The sequence below is a fragment of the Leptopilina heterotoma genome, unplaced genomic scaffold (assembly GCF_015476425.1).
Source record: "Leptopilina heterotoma isolate Lh14 unplaced genomic scaffold, ASM1547642v1 Lhet_707, whole genome shotgun sequence".
NCBI lineage: Eukaryota > Metazoa > Arthropoda > Insecta > Hymenoptera > Figitidae > Leptopilina > Leptopilina heterotoma.
Window position 1 is genome coordinate 108,782 of NW_025111163.1, and position 19,786 is coordinate 128,567.

Below are 19,786 nucleotides of genomic sequence, written 5' to 3' on the forward strand. Positions count from 1 at the left end.
AGGGTCGCTGATTACGAATCCGATTCCAGATATTAAAAATTCAAAATGGCGGATCCAATATAGCGGACGACATTTTTACAAACTCGTCCGATTCATTTAAAACTTGTTACTTGGCTGTTTTCGGGGTCGCTGATTACGAATCTAGCATAAGATTTTTAAAATACAATGTGGAGTTTTGAATATGGCTGGCGCCATTTTAAAAAATTTATAAGATTTACTTAAAAGTTGTTACTTGGGATTTATTGATGTCGTAGATTAAAAATGTAATGTCGGTTTTGAGAATGGCGGATCCAATATAAGACCAAACAAAAAAAATATTAAAAAAACAAAATGAATAAAGAAGTGTAATATCCGACCGCATACCTCCACGTGGTAAGCTCTGGGGTCCGGTCGTAAGTAACGTAGTATACTTAACAGCTGACTGCGGGGAAAATTTTTGTATTTATTATCATTTTAAAAATTTTTTGTAATTAGCGAAAACCCTCTAGTAACAAGTTTAAAGTGAATCCTATAAATTTTAGAAAATTTCAATCGCCATATTGGATCCACTATTTTGAATTTTCAGAATCTGAAATCGGATTCGTAATCAGCGACCCTGAAAACCCCCGAGTAAAAAGTTTCAAGTGAATCCGATGAATTTTAGAAAATTTCGTCCGCTATATTGGATCCGCCATTTTGAATTTATTAAATCTGAAATCGGTTTCGTAATCAGCGACCCTGAAAATCCCCGAGTAAAAAGTTTCAAGTGAATCTGATGAATTTTAGAAAATGTTGTCCGCCATATTGGAACCACCATTTTGAATTTTCAAAATCTGATATCGAATTCGTAATCTGCGACCCCGAAAACCCCTGAATAACAAGTTTCAAGTGAATTCAGTCGATTTTTAATTTTCATGTCCGCCATATTGGATCCGCCATTTTGAATTTTCAAAATCTGATATCGGATTCGTAATCAGCAAATTAAAATACAATAGTATGCTCGTTTGCACAAATTTTAGTTTTCTAAAAAGTTGTCGACATTTTGAGCCCACATATGAGATTTTGGTCTTGACTGCGAAGGGGTTAAAAAAATTGTTTATCATGAATTAAAAGTTTTATGAGTTCTGATCAGAGTTATGTGAGCCTTTCATAGTGTTCTATAAAAAACTCTTGTTACAGTTTTTTCCAAAATTCAAAAACTAATGAACTACAAGATTTTAAAGTTTAAACAGAAATTTATTATTTTATAAATTAAGCGTTCGTAGAGTTTTGAGCAGAGTTCTGTGAGCCACTTATTTTTTCATAACCTATAAACTACTAAACTACAAGACTTTAAAGTTTTAGAAAATTAATTTTTTTGATAAATTAAGTTCTGTGAGTTCAAAATTAGAGTTCTGAACAGTTCATATAACTTTCAATGTTTTTTTCAACTCTTACATCTTATTCAAAAATTTGTTGAAGGTTTTAACATTTTAATAATAAAGCTTTTTATTTATATTCTGATGTATTTGATTTGATAAAATTTATTTTTGTTTTACATAAAATCGTTCGTTTGTCTTTTAAAATAAGTCTTTCAAAAACTGAGAATAGAACGATAATAAATTTTGCTTGAAGATAATAGCAATAGTGCCTATATTATGCAACAGGGAATAAATACCGTGTTTATAAACATATTGTATTATGTAAATCTATTCGTAAATATTTTTTTTTGACATAGTAGTCTTGTTCATAAATTTTTCTGTCCTTATACGTAAAATATTTTATCAGTCTATTTGAAATACTGATTATGAGACAATATTAAAGTAATTTAGGACTTCACTTGAATCGTAAGACTAGTTTGTAAATCTAACAATACACAAGGAATATCTATTCTATATTATATAACCTTTTTTGGTTATAATATGAAAAATAATCTGCTCTTTTACACTTCAGGGGACGCAAATTAACAAATTTCGTTAGGTGATCTTGATACACCATAATAAAACGATATCCGTTGTATTTCTGGGAATGCATATCAATTAAGTCAAGTTGCGCTCTCCAATTGTAAACCGAATGTAATATCGGTTTTAAAACAATACCTCTGTTTTTATTTGTTCTTTTCTTTTGGCAAACAATACATAATTTTAAAAACTCCACAATAATGTCCCTTGTAACATTACAGTATATCTTCTTGCATTCGTAGTTCGTTCGAGTTCTTCCACCATGTGGAATTGAGAAATGCGCTTTTAAAATTACTTCAAACAATTCGTCATTCGTCACATAATATAAAATTGTTGCAGTATCAATGCTTATTGGCTTTATTAATTTTTCTTGTCTATTCACAGAAATTGTGTCATACCTTTGTAAAAACCTATATTCACTTTTTTTGTCTTTGATTTAAACGAGTTCACTTTTTTAATACACTTTTCATATTCATCGAATGATAAACAAACACTATTGTCTTGACAATTTATTTTTTTTATAGCTTTAGTCCCTCGCGGATATTTTGAGCATCGTTGACTGCACTATGTAAGTGTTCCATACCGTTTAAAAGAATGATATCAACATTTATTGTCAATGTTAGATGATTTGATTCGCTCGAATACATGCAGTTAGAATTACAACACTTGTATAGTGTGGTACAACTGGGAACTTCATTGAATAAACAATAATAAAATAAAACGAAAACATTCATACAAAGAATGTTTTCTTTGTCTGAATGTTTTCGTTTTATTTTATTATTGTTTAAACCACTCGGACGTTAAAGAATATATTATTAATTGAATAAGATTTCAGCATTTCTTTTTTTTCCGGGTTGTCGAGGCAGAACTTCGTCTTCCTTTCCTCTCCAATTTTCCTTTTGATTTAGCGAATTCTTTCTTATAAAATTGCTTCCATTAATTGAAATAAAATGGCTATGATCCATTTCTATAAGCGTAGAAGTTTTCTGAACAGGTAATTTGATTGGTAATTCAAAACTTTCTTCTTCCATTGCATTGCCGTAGTTGAATCAGGTTCTGGTGGAAGAATTTCCCCATCACTAGAAAGATTATTGTCGACACTATTGTTCATTTTTGTTTCGTCTGATTTTTTTATTGAAATCTGTATTGAATCAACATTTGGTCATTTTTATTTTTTGTGATTTCTGCTGGAGCCTCTACAGATTCTGCCGCAGAAAATTTCACTTTTTCGTCTAGATATTGCATGTGAAGGACAGCAAATTTATCTATTCGTATTTGTCGTTTAAAATCGTGTTTAGCTTTTAACGACGCAAATTCCAATTCAACAGGTGCAGATTTCGCTATTACCTCACCACGTTTAAAAAGGGTCTCATAATTCCAGTCCATAATGGTAAGTTATACATTAACTTTGTTTTTATCTTCATCGCTACAGTCTTCTTATGAAAAGCATTCACAATAGTTCCACCATTAGAAACAAAGGCTCTTTTTTAATTCATTTCATAGATTTCGTCGGTCCAAGTTTTCCAATGATTTAAATTCTCAGAAGAGACTGCATTTACTCCACCTGCAGAGTGATCGGATTCTGACAAATTGTCTTTAAAGTTTGAATCTTCGGGGTAATTTTCGTCATCCAAATCTAAATGTTAGTCAACTTTTTTATTTTCTTTTACGTAGCCCTGATAAATCGCCTGTCTACATTTTTTAACGATTTTTGTGACTTTAATTTTTTTGATGTCTCAGTGGACAAAAGTGGGAAAATTTAAGTCGATTTGTTTTGATAATTACAAACTTTATATTAATAAGTAAATTTAAATTAGAAAAGAAAAATTCGGCTTTATTAGCAAATTTTTAATCAGCTAATAAATATAGTATATTACATTAAAGGATTGACAATAAACAATAAAAATGTAAAGAAGAAAGAAGCTATCAATTATCCGAATCAAATTTTTACTAAATAAATTAAATATCTTAAATAAATCTCTATAAGCTCTTAGATTTCATATGTATCGACAGCACAGCTGCCCGAATACAGAAACCCGCTTAATCTGAAAAATATTTTCGAAATTAATTAATAATTTCAAAATTGTGGTAGGCTCGTTTCCCACCATGCTACCGTTTTTTTCTGGATTCTTTGATAATTTTAAAATTATTAATTAATTTCGAAAATATTTTTCAGATTAAGCGGGTTTCTGTATTCGGGCAGCTGTGCTGTCGATACATATGAAATCTAAGAGCTTATAGAGATTTATTTAAGATATTTAATTTATTTAGTAAAAATTTGATTCGGATAATTGATAGCTTCTTTCTTCTTAATATTTAACTGCCGAATGATAAATTCACTTTCTATAATTATAATAAAAATGTAAATTTAATCGATCCACCAAAATTTTAAATATTTACATTTATTAAAAAAATGTGTAATATTAAATTCCTTAAATTGGAAACATTTAAACATGACACTTCATACATTTACAATTAATAAAAAAAAATTCAAACTTCAAAGTCTTGTAGCTTAGTAGTTTTTAGGTTTTGAGAAAATTGTTATAAGTTGTTTTTATCTATCTCAATGAAGGGCTAACAGAACTCTGATCAGAACTCGTGGAATTTTTAATTGTTCAAAAACAATTTTTTTTTAAATTCTTAGTCTTGTAGTTTAGTAGTAGGATGACGAATAGTGAATATCCCGAATAGCGAACATGACAAAAATCTAAAACCCGAATATATTATTGGTTTAATTAATTCAGCAGACTAGCAATAAATGACTACCGTTGTCATAGAAACACTGAAACCGAAATCTCGTGTTGTTTTTTCATTTAGGACAATCTATTTATCGTCGTGTCATACAAGGAACCAGCAAAACAAATAATGTCAGTGAGAGCTGGCATAATCGTTTCGCTATCGTTGTTGCTAAGCATCACCCTGACTTATATTCGCTTCTAACTGAAATACAGAAGGAACAAGCCGACACGGAAGTGGCTATTGCCGAGCTAAGTCTTGGAAGAGCAGGAAAAGCTGCCCCTAAGAAAAAATGGTTACTGGTGCAAAAACGAATCCAGGGAATCTGCTCAAATTATTCTGAATATTAATCAGAGCACAGAATTTTTGAATATTTACGCACTTTATTGCACAACGTCATTTTATAATTTAATTTCAAATTTTTCAATTTTTATATCTATTACTAAAAAAATTGGATTCCTATTTTCGGGAACATAGTCATTCGGGAAAATTCAAGTTAGTTATAATAATTGTCTGTAACCTTTAAAATAAACACTTTTTTAAAATCAAGTTCCTTTCAAGACTAGTGCGAAACCCCGCGCGAAATTTTAGCAACAAAAAGATATTGCTTCAATCTACATGCTCCAAAAATTTAGCATAAATTGGTTTTCCTCCAACAAAGATACAAACATTTAAAATCGCGATAAAATAAAGAATGGTTAATATTTAAGGTAAATTTTTATATATTTCTCAGTCGACAATCAAAAAAGTATTTAAATAAAGTATATTTAAAATACTTAATATTTAAATAATTCTGATTTACTCAAATTAAATTACTTTGCCAAAAAAATTATGCACAAACTTAAACAACGTATTTTACAGTTTATTATAAATTATTTGATACTTTTATCAAGTTCAAAACACAAATTTAGCCTTTAAAAATTAATATCAATCGCTTTTCTATATTTCATTAAGAGTTTTCTCCTTTTAATATAAATATTTTGTAATGTTTGTTAATGTAACCTTTTTTCATGTACTCTCAATTTGTAACATCTTTTTTTTATATAAAATGTAATTAGTTTTTAAAAATCATTGTGCATTTCGTCATCCCAAAACATGTAAGAACATTTTCCCAAAGTATTGAAATTTGTTATGAAGATCAAATATACATTAGGCGAAATAAAATGGTTTGACCCTGTTATAAGAGTTTTTTATCGCTCTCGATGGGTGGGCAAGCAGAATTCTTATAACGTAACATATTTGTTTTTTGAAAAATTATCGTGTTTTTATTTTGTTGACTTCAGATTATCAGAAATATTTAAAGACACTGTAGGGAACTCTAGAACTCTCTTTAAACTACTCAGAACTCTAATTAAATGTCTATTTTATGAAAAAACTTATTTTTTACCATTTAATCGCCGGAACTATTTTTAAAATCTATCTGGAACTCTAGAACTATTGTAGAAGAAGTCAGAACTCTAAAAAAATTTCATTTCTTAAAAATATTTTAATTGTAAAAGATTTCTTTACGGCTGAGACATAACGAAATTCTAAAGAAATGTCGGTGTCTTATATTTGACATAAGATAAACGAGTAACAAAAACTTTTGAACTTGAGATAGAAAATACTAATCTTTAAATCACGATTTTTTGTAAAAACAAATTTCAGAAAATTAACAAATATACAATTCGAAAGCTTATAAAATTCTACGTTAAATCATATGGTAAATTTGAAAAAAGTTGACTTCTTTTGACAATTTTTCAAACCTTGGCAGTAGTATAGCTATACCAATGCTGGCGCATAGTTCCAACGGCTGCCGCTAGATATCGCCACTGCTGCATACCTACAGTCGGTATTTGCCCTTAGTCAGTATTGCAGATTCCTGCCTTATCATTTATTGGTAAGGTGATTTATATGGGTAAATTTTTCTTGGTTGGTAGGGTAGGAATTTGTTATACCGACTAATCGGACAATTGGGCTACTCTTAATTTGTTTGAGATATATTGAAATTAAGAATTTGACCTTGAATTTCAAGGTCAAATTAAAAGAAAACAACTTCCTATTCATCACCAGCTTGTAACTCGTGAAAACCCTTTTAAAATCACTATTCATATTTTTAATTTGATTAATTTCACGTATTCATATATTAAATCAATATAAAGATATTTTCAAAAAAGTTAAAATTTTGAAACTGCGTAACTCGAAAAATAGTTTATCAACTTAAAAAACTAAATTTATACTTCTATTAATAATAGTAACATTTTAGCAAGGTTTCGAGTAAATTCATTTTTTGATCCGGGTAGTTGAGGAATCTTGCCGCAAGTATGAGTTTCAGATATTGGGATATGTATGAATATCTACTAATACCACCAACTCAAAAACATGTTTGGATTGTAAAGACTTCTACACAAGTTAAAAAACCTCGTTATGTTATTGTTCATTATTATCAAACTAATCGAAAAGATAATCAAACAAGATATGCCAACTTTCTTGAAAACAGTAATCTTATAAATGTTAAACTATTTTTAAATTCATAATACTATTAGTTTTTAATAAATTTACATTTTGTAACCAGACTTTATTTTATCCAAACAAAGTGAGAAATTGCTGCAGCCACCGTCAACGGCGCGAAGAAAGTTTGTTTTAAAAAAAAAACAATAATAATACGAAAGGAATTTTAAATTTTGTTTTAAGTTATCGTTTAAAGAAGTTAAAATTTTGTTTCAGATTGTTTTGTGCAATAAAGGGTAGGGTATTTTAACTACGTAGAATGAAATTAAGTCAAATTATTTATGAAAGAAAATAAAATATATTTACTCAATATATCTCTATAGTTTACAATATATCGATGTATTGTACACTCGCAACACTGATAATTCTAATACTAATAGTAATAATAGTAAACCTTTGTTTTTCTTTGCCGCATTTGCGACAAAAGTATTTATTTTCGGGGCGAAAATAAGGGCATTTCTTATGCCTGTGGTTTTGGCTGTCGCAATTCTTAGTCTAGGCGGTCAGGTCGACGGAGCCAATCTACGGCATTTTGGGACACGTTGGGTGGTTTTTTGTTGGGGATTTTGAGAAATGACGGAAGGGGACGAGCAGTTTTAAAGCAGAGCTTCTGTAGCGTTGTTGGTGATAGTTAGGTGACGGTGGTTTTGTATTGCTCGATTGTGATAAGGAGTAACGGTAACCTGGGCGACAGGTTTGACTAGGGACTTTCTGTGACGAGTAACGACTTTGTGGCGTTGAATTAGGGTCTTGATCTGCATCCGAATAGAGTAGTAGAAAGGGTGATGGTGGTCTAAACTCTGCTGAGTTTCGGGGATCAACCCTTTTGGATTTCTTCGGACGTACGAAGTTTTCGGGTAAAATCGGATGGGGTGTGTTAGGTAGTCTTTCAAGCAGAATTCTCTATTATTGTTGAGATCCTGAATGTGGAAAGTTTCGATTATTATGGGTGGGATTTCAAACATATTGATTTGAATCGGTTCGCCTTCAGAGATCGAGAAATCATCTAACTCTATTTCTATGAAATCTTCAGTTTCCGAGTCAGAGGAAGAATCGTTGACGGATTCAGAGTGGTGATCATCAAGACAAGAGGATCTTCGGAGTCAATTCCAGTGGAAATTGTATGGTCGAGTTCTGGAAAAGAATCGGAAAGCGGTTCGTCAACATTGACTTCGAGAGGATCGTTAGTGTTTTCGAAGACAATTTCCGAAATTGGGTTGGACAGTGGATCGTCGACAATAATATCGAAAGAAGGAGCTCTGATACATTTTCTAAATTGTCAGGAAGGTCGCCAAGAAATTGTTCATCATATATAATCGAAAAGTCAGTGGTGATGAAAGAGTTAAAAGCTGTAGGGGATCGAGATCGATGATTTTTGGAAGATGCGTCTGTGTCGATGATTATAATATCGTCTTCCGGTCCTTCTAAGATAATACTTCACGAGAGGCTTGCGGTGTCGTTTTTATTTTCGAGTTCATTGGGGGTGGTTTTCGCCAGATCTGGAGAAACGGAAGGAGCTAAAGATTGAGTTGGAATTTTCTCTTGGATCATTGCATAAAGAGGAATTTCGGCATTAACAACGGGGACTCGATTGCAGGTGCATTTAGATGGAGGGAGCGGTTTACCATCTGGTGTTAGTCTATAGTCACTGGATACTTGACAATCTTTCAAGGTGACGACACGAGTTTCGTAGAAGTAATTCTTTTCTTCACGAATACTACACCTAATAACATATTGGAGGCCGGGGTACAGTTGAAAGATTCGGAACAAAATGACTATGTCCTCGGGTCTCCACGAGACGTCGGGCTCGGAAGGTTGCCGGTATTCTTCGATAAGGCGTTCCAATTTGTTGATTTTAATGAGTATCTTTCAGTTTTCCTTCTCTTGTTTTTTAAGACAGTCGGATGCCTCATTAAGAAATTGAGGATATTGTTTTGTCTTCCTATCGTGTTTCTCCAAGTCCATGATCAATTTACGGGACATATATCGATGGGACGAGTTCCAATTTGTTTACGGAACAAATCACTTGACAGAATAACATTTGGATAATGAATTTTTGTAATTTCATAAGGTCCAGAGTATTTAGGAGATAGTTTTGAGGTAATGTTATTGATTTTGGAGAACAAAATGCGTTCTATTTCTGGAGGATTATTGTTTAGTTTATTGCATTATTCGTTTATTGCGTTCAGGTGACGACCAAGATTTAAGAAGGCCGGGGAAACATTTAAGGAATCATGGAAAGCTGTATTGTAGGCGTACCTAAACTCTGCTAAATATTTATCCAAATTTCCATGCTCTTCAGATATGTACGAGATTAGCATAGTTTTTAGAACTCTATTTACTCGTTCTGCAGGATTTGATTGTGGGTGGTAGGGAGGTGTCGTCGAGAGGTATATTCCGTATTCTTGCGCAAGGGAGCGAAGAACATTGTTGATAAATTCTGTTCCATTATCGGTTAGGAGGACTCTAGGCGTTCCCTATTGATTATGACGAGCTTGGTGAAATGGGACCCATAATATCGGCTGCTATTACGATCCAAGGTTGCTCTACAATTTGTTGGCTTATTAAGTTAGGTGTGATCTACTTTACAGGATTGACAGATTGAATAAAATCAAACTAACTTAGCGATTTCTTAGAAGCATCCGGGCCAATAATAATCTACATCTACTCTCATATAGATTTCCTGAGTTCCTAGGTGTCCTGCTTGTGGATCTTCATATGCTTCTTGGAAGATTGATTGCCTTTCGGATTCACTTTGGACTAGTTTCCAAGCTTTCTGGTCTTCTACAAAAGTCGAGTGAATAGAATCAGGCCGATACAATTTTCCGTCGACAATTTGCCAGTTGGGAAAACGTCCGAAAAATTCTCTAACTTGAAGGCGCCCATTCGTTGTTTTTTAACTATAAAAGTCTATGTTTCGAATATCCAGTAGAGCGAAGAATTCTAATATCCTACAGATATCGTAGGATATCTTAGATATTTCCTATAGACATTTTGAAATTATTCATTAGTCTTTGGAATTTACGATATCAATTAGATGTAATAATGTTATTTATGTACGTCCTACAAATATTGACGTTTTTCTAGACATATGACTTTAGCATCTTACTGGCCTCTTCCTCCATTCTTTGAATATAAGCTGCTCCCTCCTCCCGCAGCCTTATAGCTTGATCTCGATCTTCATTGAAGCAAGCAATGTCATTAGTCGAAGCATTACTGAAGACAGAAATGCAACTGGTTTGAATTGTAACGCTGCTCGTACTTCCTCATCTACTCTGTCCAAGAAAATTCTTTGTACCACCAACGCGTTGTTGCCATCCTACATCCTTGGGCCACCGTCCTCACGCCAGGCGCTTGACGATCTGAACCAGTGAGGGATTTAGCGGAAGCATTACCCCGTAGGTACTCTTTCATGTTTTTCCAATCGCTCATATTTGATGTTTGTCCCGTATCAAGGGATTATCGGGCCTTAACAGGATTCTACTACCTGGCCAAGATGGGCCCTTAACCACCTCTGTTAGTAACATAGACGTTATAGCATTGCCGATGCATTGATGCGACGTCTATGATATCCAAGGGCACGTGAACTGTTGGTAAATTTAACAACAGAAATTTACCTTACCAACAAATGATAAGGTAGGAATATGCATTACTGACCAAGTGTAAGTACTGTTCGTAGGTATGTGACAGTGGCGCCATTTGGCGATAGCCATTAGAAATAGTTCTAATATTGTAATTGCGTCAATATTGGCAGAGCTATACTACTCCTGGCATATTTTTCAAAAATTGCTGCCAAAATTAAAACTTATACACTACCGGAGGAAATTGTGCGACCGCTAGCACCTCGACCTATGAAAAAACACACCCGCACGAAAACAGTGATTACTCCGTCAAAACTAAAGCTAGATGCTTATTGTAAATTGCATTGGAAAACTTATTAAATTTCCTATGAAATGACTCGATTTAAAAATGTTTAAAAAGTGGATCCCAGTAAGAGTATACTTGGTAAAATTCATTTTCGACCATGACTATTCATTTTTACAAATGTTTCACCTAAGAACAATTATAAAGTTATCTTTAAACCTTATAAATAGAAATAATTAAAGAAAACGAATATCTTTTGGACTTTTACACGTTATAATTATCACCATAAACAAATTTTAGACATTTTTTTCAAGTTGAAAGTTATTTAATAGTCATAAAAAGTAGGGGTCGCATAATTGTCACCGGTAGTATGTATGTTACCTGTGATATATACACTATCTGTGATAATTGTGCCACTCCTACTTTTTATGACTATTAAGGCAGTAGTCTCCTATATAGGTTTAAAAAATCGACTTTTTCTTTAAATTAAATTTATTCCAAAACTATCCAAGAATATGTCTTTTAAATTTTAGAGGACAATTTGACATATTTTCAAAGGTAGAACAGATTTTGTGACTGATCGTCGAGCACGTGTGAATGCTCGGGCAGACCCCAACGAGCGCGCTCTGCCCCTTCATGCGTTCTATTGTTTACCTAACCTTGTATTACCTTGTATACACCTGAAGAGGTGTATACACACACTCAAAATTCGAACGAAGCGTTCAATTCGCTTGTGTGGCGCCTGAACCCAAAACACGTCAATTCCGGTTCTAAAATCGTCGAAATAGCGGCAAATTTGGCTGCAGGCATTTTTAACGAGGCCTATGCATCTGTGCTGACCACTATGCAGCTGCTCGATATTGTTATCAGCAATGCAAAAATTTTGTCGATAATATCGATGCGGAGCGCATAACGAGGGAAAACCGGCGCTCGTCATTTTCAAGCAAGGAGGCTCGGACAGATCGACGAGAAGAAAATCTTCGAAAAAATGAGTTCTTCGAGGAAGGGGAAGGACTACTATGTGGGCCAGGAATAGCTGATTGAAATTTAATTAGTGTAAGTATCCTAAAAATGATATTTTATGAACCTTAAACTTTAAATCGCTTTTTCTCGAATTTTCATTTTCACACGTCATAGAAAACGGTGCCGATGATAGCAAAAAGAATTTTTGTCCGGTTAAAAAAAATCAAAGTGTTCTCGCTTCAGTATCAAATTATCTTCTATTTGAACTAAAATAGTTGGACAAAAGTATTATTTAAACTATTTTTTTGCACCTTAAAGTGAATTTTTTTTTTAATAGTAAACTTTTTTTCAAACTTTGAAAAAATTTGGAATTTTTTAATTTCTTCGGTATTTTTTTTAGTTCAAATAGAAAAGGCACTTCTAAAAAGTGAAAAAAAATTTGGTTTAACTGTTTTAGATGCATTGTACGACCTACATCACCGGCACGGATTTAAAAATACAGACTGCAGCGCTCCACAAAAATCGTTGTTACTAAGAAGAATTTAAATATTTTTTAAAAATAAAAGTTGGTTTTTGAAGCTCAAATACAATTGAATATCACCAAAAAATTTCGTTTACCGCAAGCATTTCCTTCCCTTTCAAAAAAAATTTCTGAAAAAACACTTTTTTGTCGCCTTTTAAAGGAGACTACGGCCTTAAATAACTTTCAACTTGAAAAAATGTCTAAAATTTGTTTATGGTAATAATTAGTGAATTCTGATATTTTACTGGAATCTTTACCTTATAAACTTACTATTTTTTCAAGAACGTTGACCCAGCTTTCATAAGTTACTCGTTCCCATACCACTTGTTTAGAACGCCATTCTTACATCCCAGCTGATAAACATCATTTTTGCATTTATTATAACACATACAAGATTTTAAGGATCACTGTGACCGCTATCAATTTTAGGCACTGCTTATAAACTACAATCCCCTATTTCGAATACTCCACTTTATTGTTTTTTCACAGTCGTTTTACTTGAAAGATTAAAAACTTTTTTTTCGTCTTCAAATACAGTACTAAAACTACAAAAAGAAGACTGCAAGAGTTTGCAGTCTAAAATAAAAAAAAACAATGTTTATTTCTAAGTATATGTTACAGTCAATGTCCGGAATTGGGCAATGTCGACAATGCCCACACATTTTCAATAATGTTTAACAAAGCGTATTAATGGACAAGTCCTCCCAAGACAAGACTCCACAGAGACATAACTCCCCATGGGACAAGTCTTCCCATGGACAGCTCCTCCCAGAGGACAAGTCTTCCCAGGGACATCTCTCCCCAAATGTAAATATTAAAAGTAAATAATGTAATGTGTGGACAAGTCTCCCCAGGACATCACTCCCCAGTTAAAAAATGTTTATTAAAACAGTGGCAAATTCAGGACAAGTCTCCCCAGGACAAGTCTCCCCGGGACATCTCTCCCCAGTTAAAACTATTCATTTAAATAGTGACACATTCAGGACAAGTCTCCCCAGGACAAGTTATCCCCGGGACATCACTCCCCAGTTAAAAAATGTTTATTAAAACAGTGGCAAATTCAGGACAAGTCTCCTCAGGACAAGTCTCCCTAGGACATCTCTCTCTAGTAAAAATTATTAATTTAAATGGTGGCACATTCAGGACAAGCCACCCCGGGACATCACTCCCCAGTTAAAAAAATGTTTATTAAAACAGTGGCAAATTCAGGACAAGTCTCCCCGGAACATTACTCCTTAGATAAAAAATGTTTATTAAAGCAGTGGCAAATTTAGGACAAGTCTACCTAGGGCAAGTCTCCCCGAAACATCACTTTCCAGTTAAAAAATGTTTATTAAAACAGTGGCAAATTCAGAACAAGTCTTCTTAGGGCAAGTCTCCCAAGGACATCTCTCCCTAGTAAAAATTATTAATTTAAATGGTGGCACATTCACCCCGGGACATAACTCCCCAGATAAAAAATGTTTATTAAAACAGTTGCAAATTGAGGACAAGTCTCCCCAGGTCAAGTCTCCCCGGGACATCACTCCCCAGCTAAAAAATGTTTATTAAAACAGTGGCAAATTCAGGACAAATCTCCTCAGGACAAGTCTCCTCAAGACATCTCTCCCCAGTGAGAAATTGTTTATTAAAACATTGACAAATTCAGGACAAGTTTCCCCAGGTCAAGTCTCCCCGGGACATCACTCCCTAGTTAAAAAATGTTAATTAAAACAGTGACAAATTCAGGACAAGTCTCCCCAGGATGAGTCTCCCTAGGACATCTCTCCCCAGTAAAAATTATTTATTTAAACGGTGGCAATTCCAGGACAAGTCTCTCCAGGACAAGTCTCCCCGAGACATCACTCCCCAGTTAAAAAATGTTTATTAAAACAGTAGCAAATTCAGGACAAGTCTCCCTAGGACAAGTCTCCTCAAGACATCTCTCCCCAGTGAAAAATTGTTTATTAAAATATTGACAAATTCAGGACAAGTTTCCCTAGTACATCACTCCCCAGTTAAGAAATGTTTATTAAAACAGTGGCAAATTAAGGACAAGTCTTCCCAGGACTAGTCTTCCCGGGACATCTCTCCCCAGTTAAACAATGTTTATTAAAACAGTGGAAAATTCAGGACAAGTCTCTCTAGTACATCACTCCCCGGGACATCACTCCCCAGTTAAGAAATGTTTATTAAAACAGTGGCAAATTAAGAACAAGTCTCCCCAGGACAAGTCTGCCCGGGACATCTCTCCTAAGTAAAAATTGTTTATTTAAACGGTGGCACATTCTGGATTAAGGGGGAAGTCTACTGTGACAAATTAAATAATAGGCCGTTTTCTGCGGATTTTTTTTTCTTGCAAAATTCGACTTGGACATTAAATTAAACCGCTAATTTGAGAAAAAAATTATTCAATTCTTTTTATGGTGCACCGATATTTACCATGGCTATGAAATCTAACAGAACTTAGTGTTTATATGCTATTGAGGTCGCTCATGACAAATATATAATTGGATTTTTAAAATTCAAAATGGCGGATCTAATATGTCCGACAAATTTTTCTAAAATTTACTCGATTCACTTAATTTTTGTTACTCAGGGGTTTTTTGGGTCGCAAATTATAAATCTGCTATCGGATTTACAAAATTCAAAATGGCGGATACAATATGGCTTACAAATTTTTTTAAAATTTACTCGATTCGCTTGAATTTTGTTACTCCAAGGGTTTTTGGGGTCGCAAATTATGAATTTGCAATTGGATTTTCTAAACACAAAATGGCGGATCCAATTTAGCGGACAAAAAATATTTAATCAATTCTAGTCGCCTAAAATTTGAGAATGATGAACATCTTTTAGGCAGAATAGTCAGAATAAGGGAGAATAAGGCTAAACACAAAGAAACTCCATCAGAAGTACACAATCAAGAAATTGCAATTCGGTTTTCTTATAGAAACAGAAATTGATTCGAATTCTACTTCAGATTTGGTATGTAAAAACGATATTATCTTTTGATATATTTGACATTTGCAACAAAATTTAGGTTCAATGAGACTTATACATGCGCAGTAGTATTTTATCAAAAGTAAAACTAAAAAGAATTTTTATATTTGAATTAAAATTAATAGAATAGAATTTTGATTTTGATATTGGAACCAAAACGAAATAGACTGGAATTTTAATTTTAATATTGGAACTAAAACGAAATAGAGTGGAATTTTGATTTTGATATTGGAATCAGAACTAAATAGAGTGGAATTTTGATTCTGATACCCATATCCAAATCAAAACAAAAGTATTTTTTAATTCTGTTTTGATTCCGTGACGGTCCATGCCCCTGAGTAACAAAATTCAAACGAATCGAGTAAATAAAAAATATTTGTTTGCCATATTGTATCCGCCATTTTTAATTTTAAAAATTCGGTAGCAGATTCATAATCTGCAACCTCAAAAACCCCTAAGTAACGAAATTTAAGTCAATCAAGTGAATTTAAGAAAATTTTGTAAACCATATTTGATCCGCCATTTTGAATTTTGAAAATACGATTATATATTCGTCATGAGCGAACTCAAAAACAAATAAGCACTAAGTTCTGTTAGATTTCATAGCCATGGTAAATATAGGTGCACAATAAAAAGAATTGAATAATTTTATTCTCAAATTAGCGCCATTTTGAAGCTGCCATTTTGTTTTTTTAATTTTCTGTTTCATATATTTTAAAAATTAAATAAGTTTGTGCCAAATTGTAACCCCTCAATAAAAAATGTTTACTGGGAAGAGATGTCCCGGGGACATGTCCTGAATTTGTCACTGTTTTAATAAACAATTTATAACTAGTGAGTGATGTTCCGGGAAGACTTGTCCTGAATTTGCCACCATTTAAATTAATAATTTTTACTGGGGAGTGATGTCCTGGGGAGACTTGTCCTAAGAAGACTTGTCCTGAATGTATCACCGTTTAAGTAAATAATTTTTACTGGGGAGAGATGTCCCGGGGAGACTTGTCCTGAATTTGCCCCTGTTTTAATAAACATTTTTTAACTAGGGAGTGATGTCCCGGAGAGACTTGTCCTGAATTTGCCACTATTTTAATAAACAATTTTTCACTGGGGAGAGATGTCCTGGGAGACTTTTCCTGGGGAGACTTGTCCTAAATTTGCCACTGTTTTAATAAACATTTTTTAACTGGGGAGTGATGTCCCGGGAGGACTTGTCCTGAATTTGCCACCATTTAAATTAATAATTTTTGCTGGGGAGTGATGTCCTGGGGAGACTTGTCCTAAGAAGACTTGTCCTGAATGTATCACCGTTTAAGTAAATAATTTTTACTGGGGAGAGATGTCCCGGGGAGACTTGTCCTGAATTTGCCCCTGTTTTAATAAACATTTTTTAACTAGGGAGTGATGTCCCGGGAAGACTTGTCCTGAATTTGCCACTGTTTTACTAAACATTTTTTAAGTGGGGAGTTATGTCCCAGGGAGACTTGTCCTGGGGAGAGTTGTTCTGAATTTGCTACTGCTTTAATAAACATTTTTTAACTGGGAAGTGATGTCCCGGGGAGACTTGTCCTGGGAAGACTTTTCCTGAATTTGCCACTGCTTTAATAAACATTTTTTAACTGGGGAGTGATATCCTGGGGAGACTTGTCCTGAATTTGCCACTGTTTTATTAAACATTTTTTAACTGGAGAGTTATATCCCGGGGAGACTTGACCTGGGGAGACTTGTCCTGAATTTGCCACTGTTTTAATAAACATTTTTTAACTGGGGAGTGATGTCCCGGGAAGACTTGTCCTGAATTTGCCACCATTTAAATTAATAATTTTTACTGGGGAGAGATGTCCCGGGGAGACTTGTCCTGGGAAGACTTGTCCTGAATTTGCCACTGTTTTAATTAATAATTTTTACTAGGGAGAGATGTCCCGGGGAGACTTGTCCTGAATTTGCCACTGTTTTAATAAACATTTCTTAACTGGGGAGAGATGACCCGGGGAGACTTGTCCTGAATTTGACACTGTTTTAATTAATAATTTTTACTAGGGATAGATGTCCCGGGGAGACTTGTCCTGAATTTGCCACTGTTTTAATAAACATTTTTTTACTGGGGAGTGATGTCCTGGGGAGACTTGTCCTAAATTTGCCACTGTTTTATTAAACATTTTTTAACTGGAGAGTTATATCCCGGGGAGACTTGTCCTGGGGAGACTTGTCCTGAATTTGCCACTGTTTTAATAAACATTTTTTAAGTGGGGAGTTATGTCCCAGGGAGACTTGTCCTGGGGAGACTTGTCCTCAATTTGCAACTGTTTTAATAAACATTTTTTATCTGGGGAGTTATGTCCCGGGGTGACTTGTCCTGAATGTGCCACCATTTAAATTAATAATTTTTACTAGGGAGAGATGTCCTTGGGAGACTTGCCCTGAGAAGACTTGTCCTGAATTTGCCACTGCTTTAATAAACATTTTTTAACTGGGGAGTGATGTCCTGGGGAGACTTGTCCTGAATTTGACACTGCTTTAATAAACATTTTTTAACTGTGGAGTGATGTCCCGGGTAGACTTGGCCTGGGGAGACTTGTCCTTAATTTGACACTGTTTTAATAAACAATTTTTCACTGGGGAGAGATGTCCTTTGGAGACTTGTCCCATGGGGAGTTATGTCTCTGTGGAGATTTATCCTGCGAGAACTTGTCCGGGGGAGACTTTCTGGGTGTGACTTGTCCCAACCCCTGCGATTTTTGTGAAATTGAACAATGTCTAGTGCGTTGGGCCAATCTTTAGATTGGTTTTCATTCATCCAAGCAGACAAAATCTCTTCTATATCCCTTGTAACGTTGATTTTAAATAATCACGTTATAAAAACCGAATTTAGTTTTCGCCGAAACTTATTCAGTTAATTCTTGATTAATTATTATAAATTAAATGCGGTAGCCAGAATCGAACTCAACATTTTACTTTATTATTATCTTGTTGAATTGTATAGAATCAATATAATACAAAAATGTTGAGTTGCATAAAAATCATATTGTTTATCTCAAGAGAATTCCACACGTTTTGGTTGATTAGAAAACACAATGTTATTTATTGTTATTTAATTATCAATCGACCGAAAATGTGTCAACAATTAATATTAATCGGCACAAATTTACTGTCAACTGGCAACCACCTGTCATAGATGTTGGGCCTGTTATCATGCTGCTGGGGCGAACCCAAGGTGCGCATGACATATATACGGGACCGAAGCAGGATGTCAATTAACCTAATTTCGACAGTTCGTGCCTGGCTGCCGATAGACTCTAACGGTGACACCGCGGTTGACCATTTTCATTGTTAAAATAATCAAAGATGGATTTCCGTGCTCGTCTGGACCGGATCAAAGGTTAGTGTCCAGTGCACATCTTCCTCGTTATCTTGGGAATATCACCGGTGTACGGTGTGACCGAGAAATAGTATCGAGAAGGAAGACCTCATGGCAAGCCGATAGGACGCCGCCATTTTCGGTCGACCGTCGCAATCACCGGCGTGTGGAAGTTCTCAGTTCTCTTCACAAAGTTCAAAGTTTAAAATAAAAAGAAGAGTGATTTAAAAGAAAATAATCTGCTTGTGTGTTCTTATAATTTTCTTTATTCATTTGTTTTATTTGTGTGTTAAATTCAACTTGTCTCTCTCCTCTGTGTGCGGTACTCGAGCCCTATTATTTCAATATAAAACGTAACTTCGTAAATAAAATATTGAGCTCGGTAAGAGCTAGTCCGGGAAAGTTCTTTGTTTTGTTACAGCATCGTGATCCGGGTAGTTTACCTACCTGGCGCCGGGGAAGTTCCCTAAAACGGGTCATCGATGGTGTATTATAAGTTCGAAGTGTGGAATTTATAATTCGGCAATTTGGAATCCGTAAATTGCCATTTTTGTAACGATTCGCGGGTAAGATCCGCAAGTAAACGTAAAGATCGTTACACCCTGTTGGCTCTTTCTACATATCCTTGCGATTGACTGTGTCGTGGTTTGCCGTGAACGATTTTAACTTCGCTCCATGTGTTATGAAGTTCCGTAATTACGGAATTTACAAATTTACGACCATTATTATCAGAGTGCAGGATTGCAGGTGCACCAAATATTATAAGTCGAATGCTGTATAGGTTTTGAAACTAGACCTCTTTTTTTATTTGTGCTCTTTTTTTGACATACAACACATAATTTAAAAATTGCATAATGATTTATCTGGTGACGTTGCAATATAATTTTTACATTCGTACTCCATACGATTTCTTCCTCCATAACCGATGGACGAATGTACATTTGACAGAACTTCAAA

At 34.3% G+C, this 19,786-nt stretch overlaps 1 protein-coding gene across 2 annotated transcripts in view; it reads left to right on the top strand.

Annotated features, from left to right (window-relative positions):
- LOC122510585 (33 kDa inner dynein arm light chain, axonemal) overlaps positions 1 to 19,786 on the top strand; it is a 91,836-nt gene that overhangs the window by 33,658 nt on the left and 38,392 nt on the right. The window lies entirely within an intron of this gene.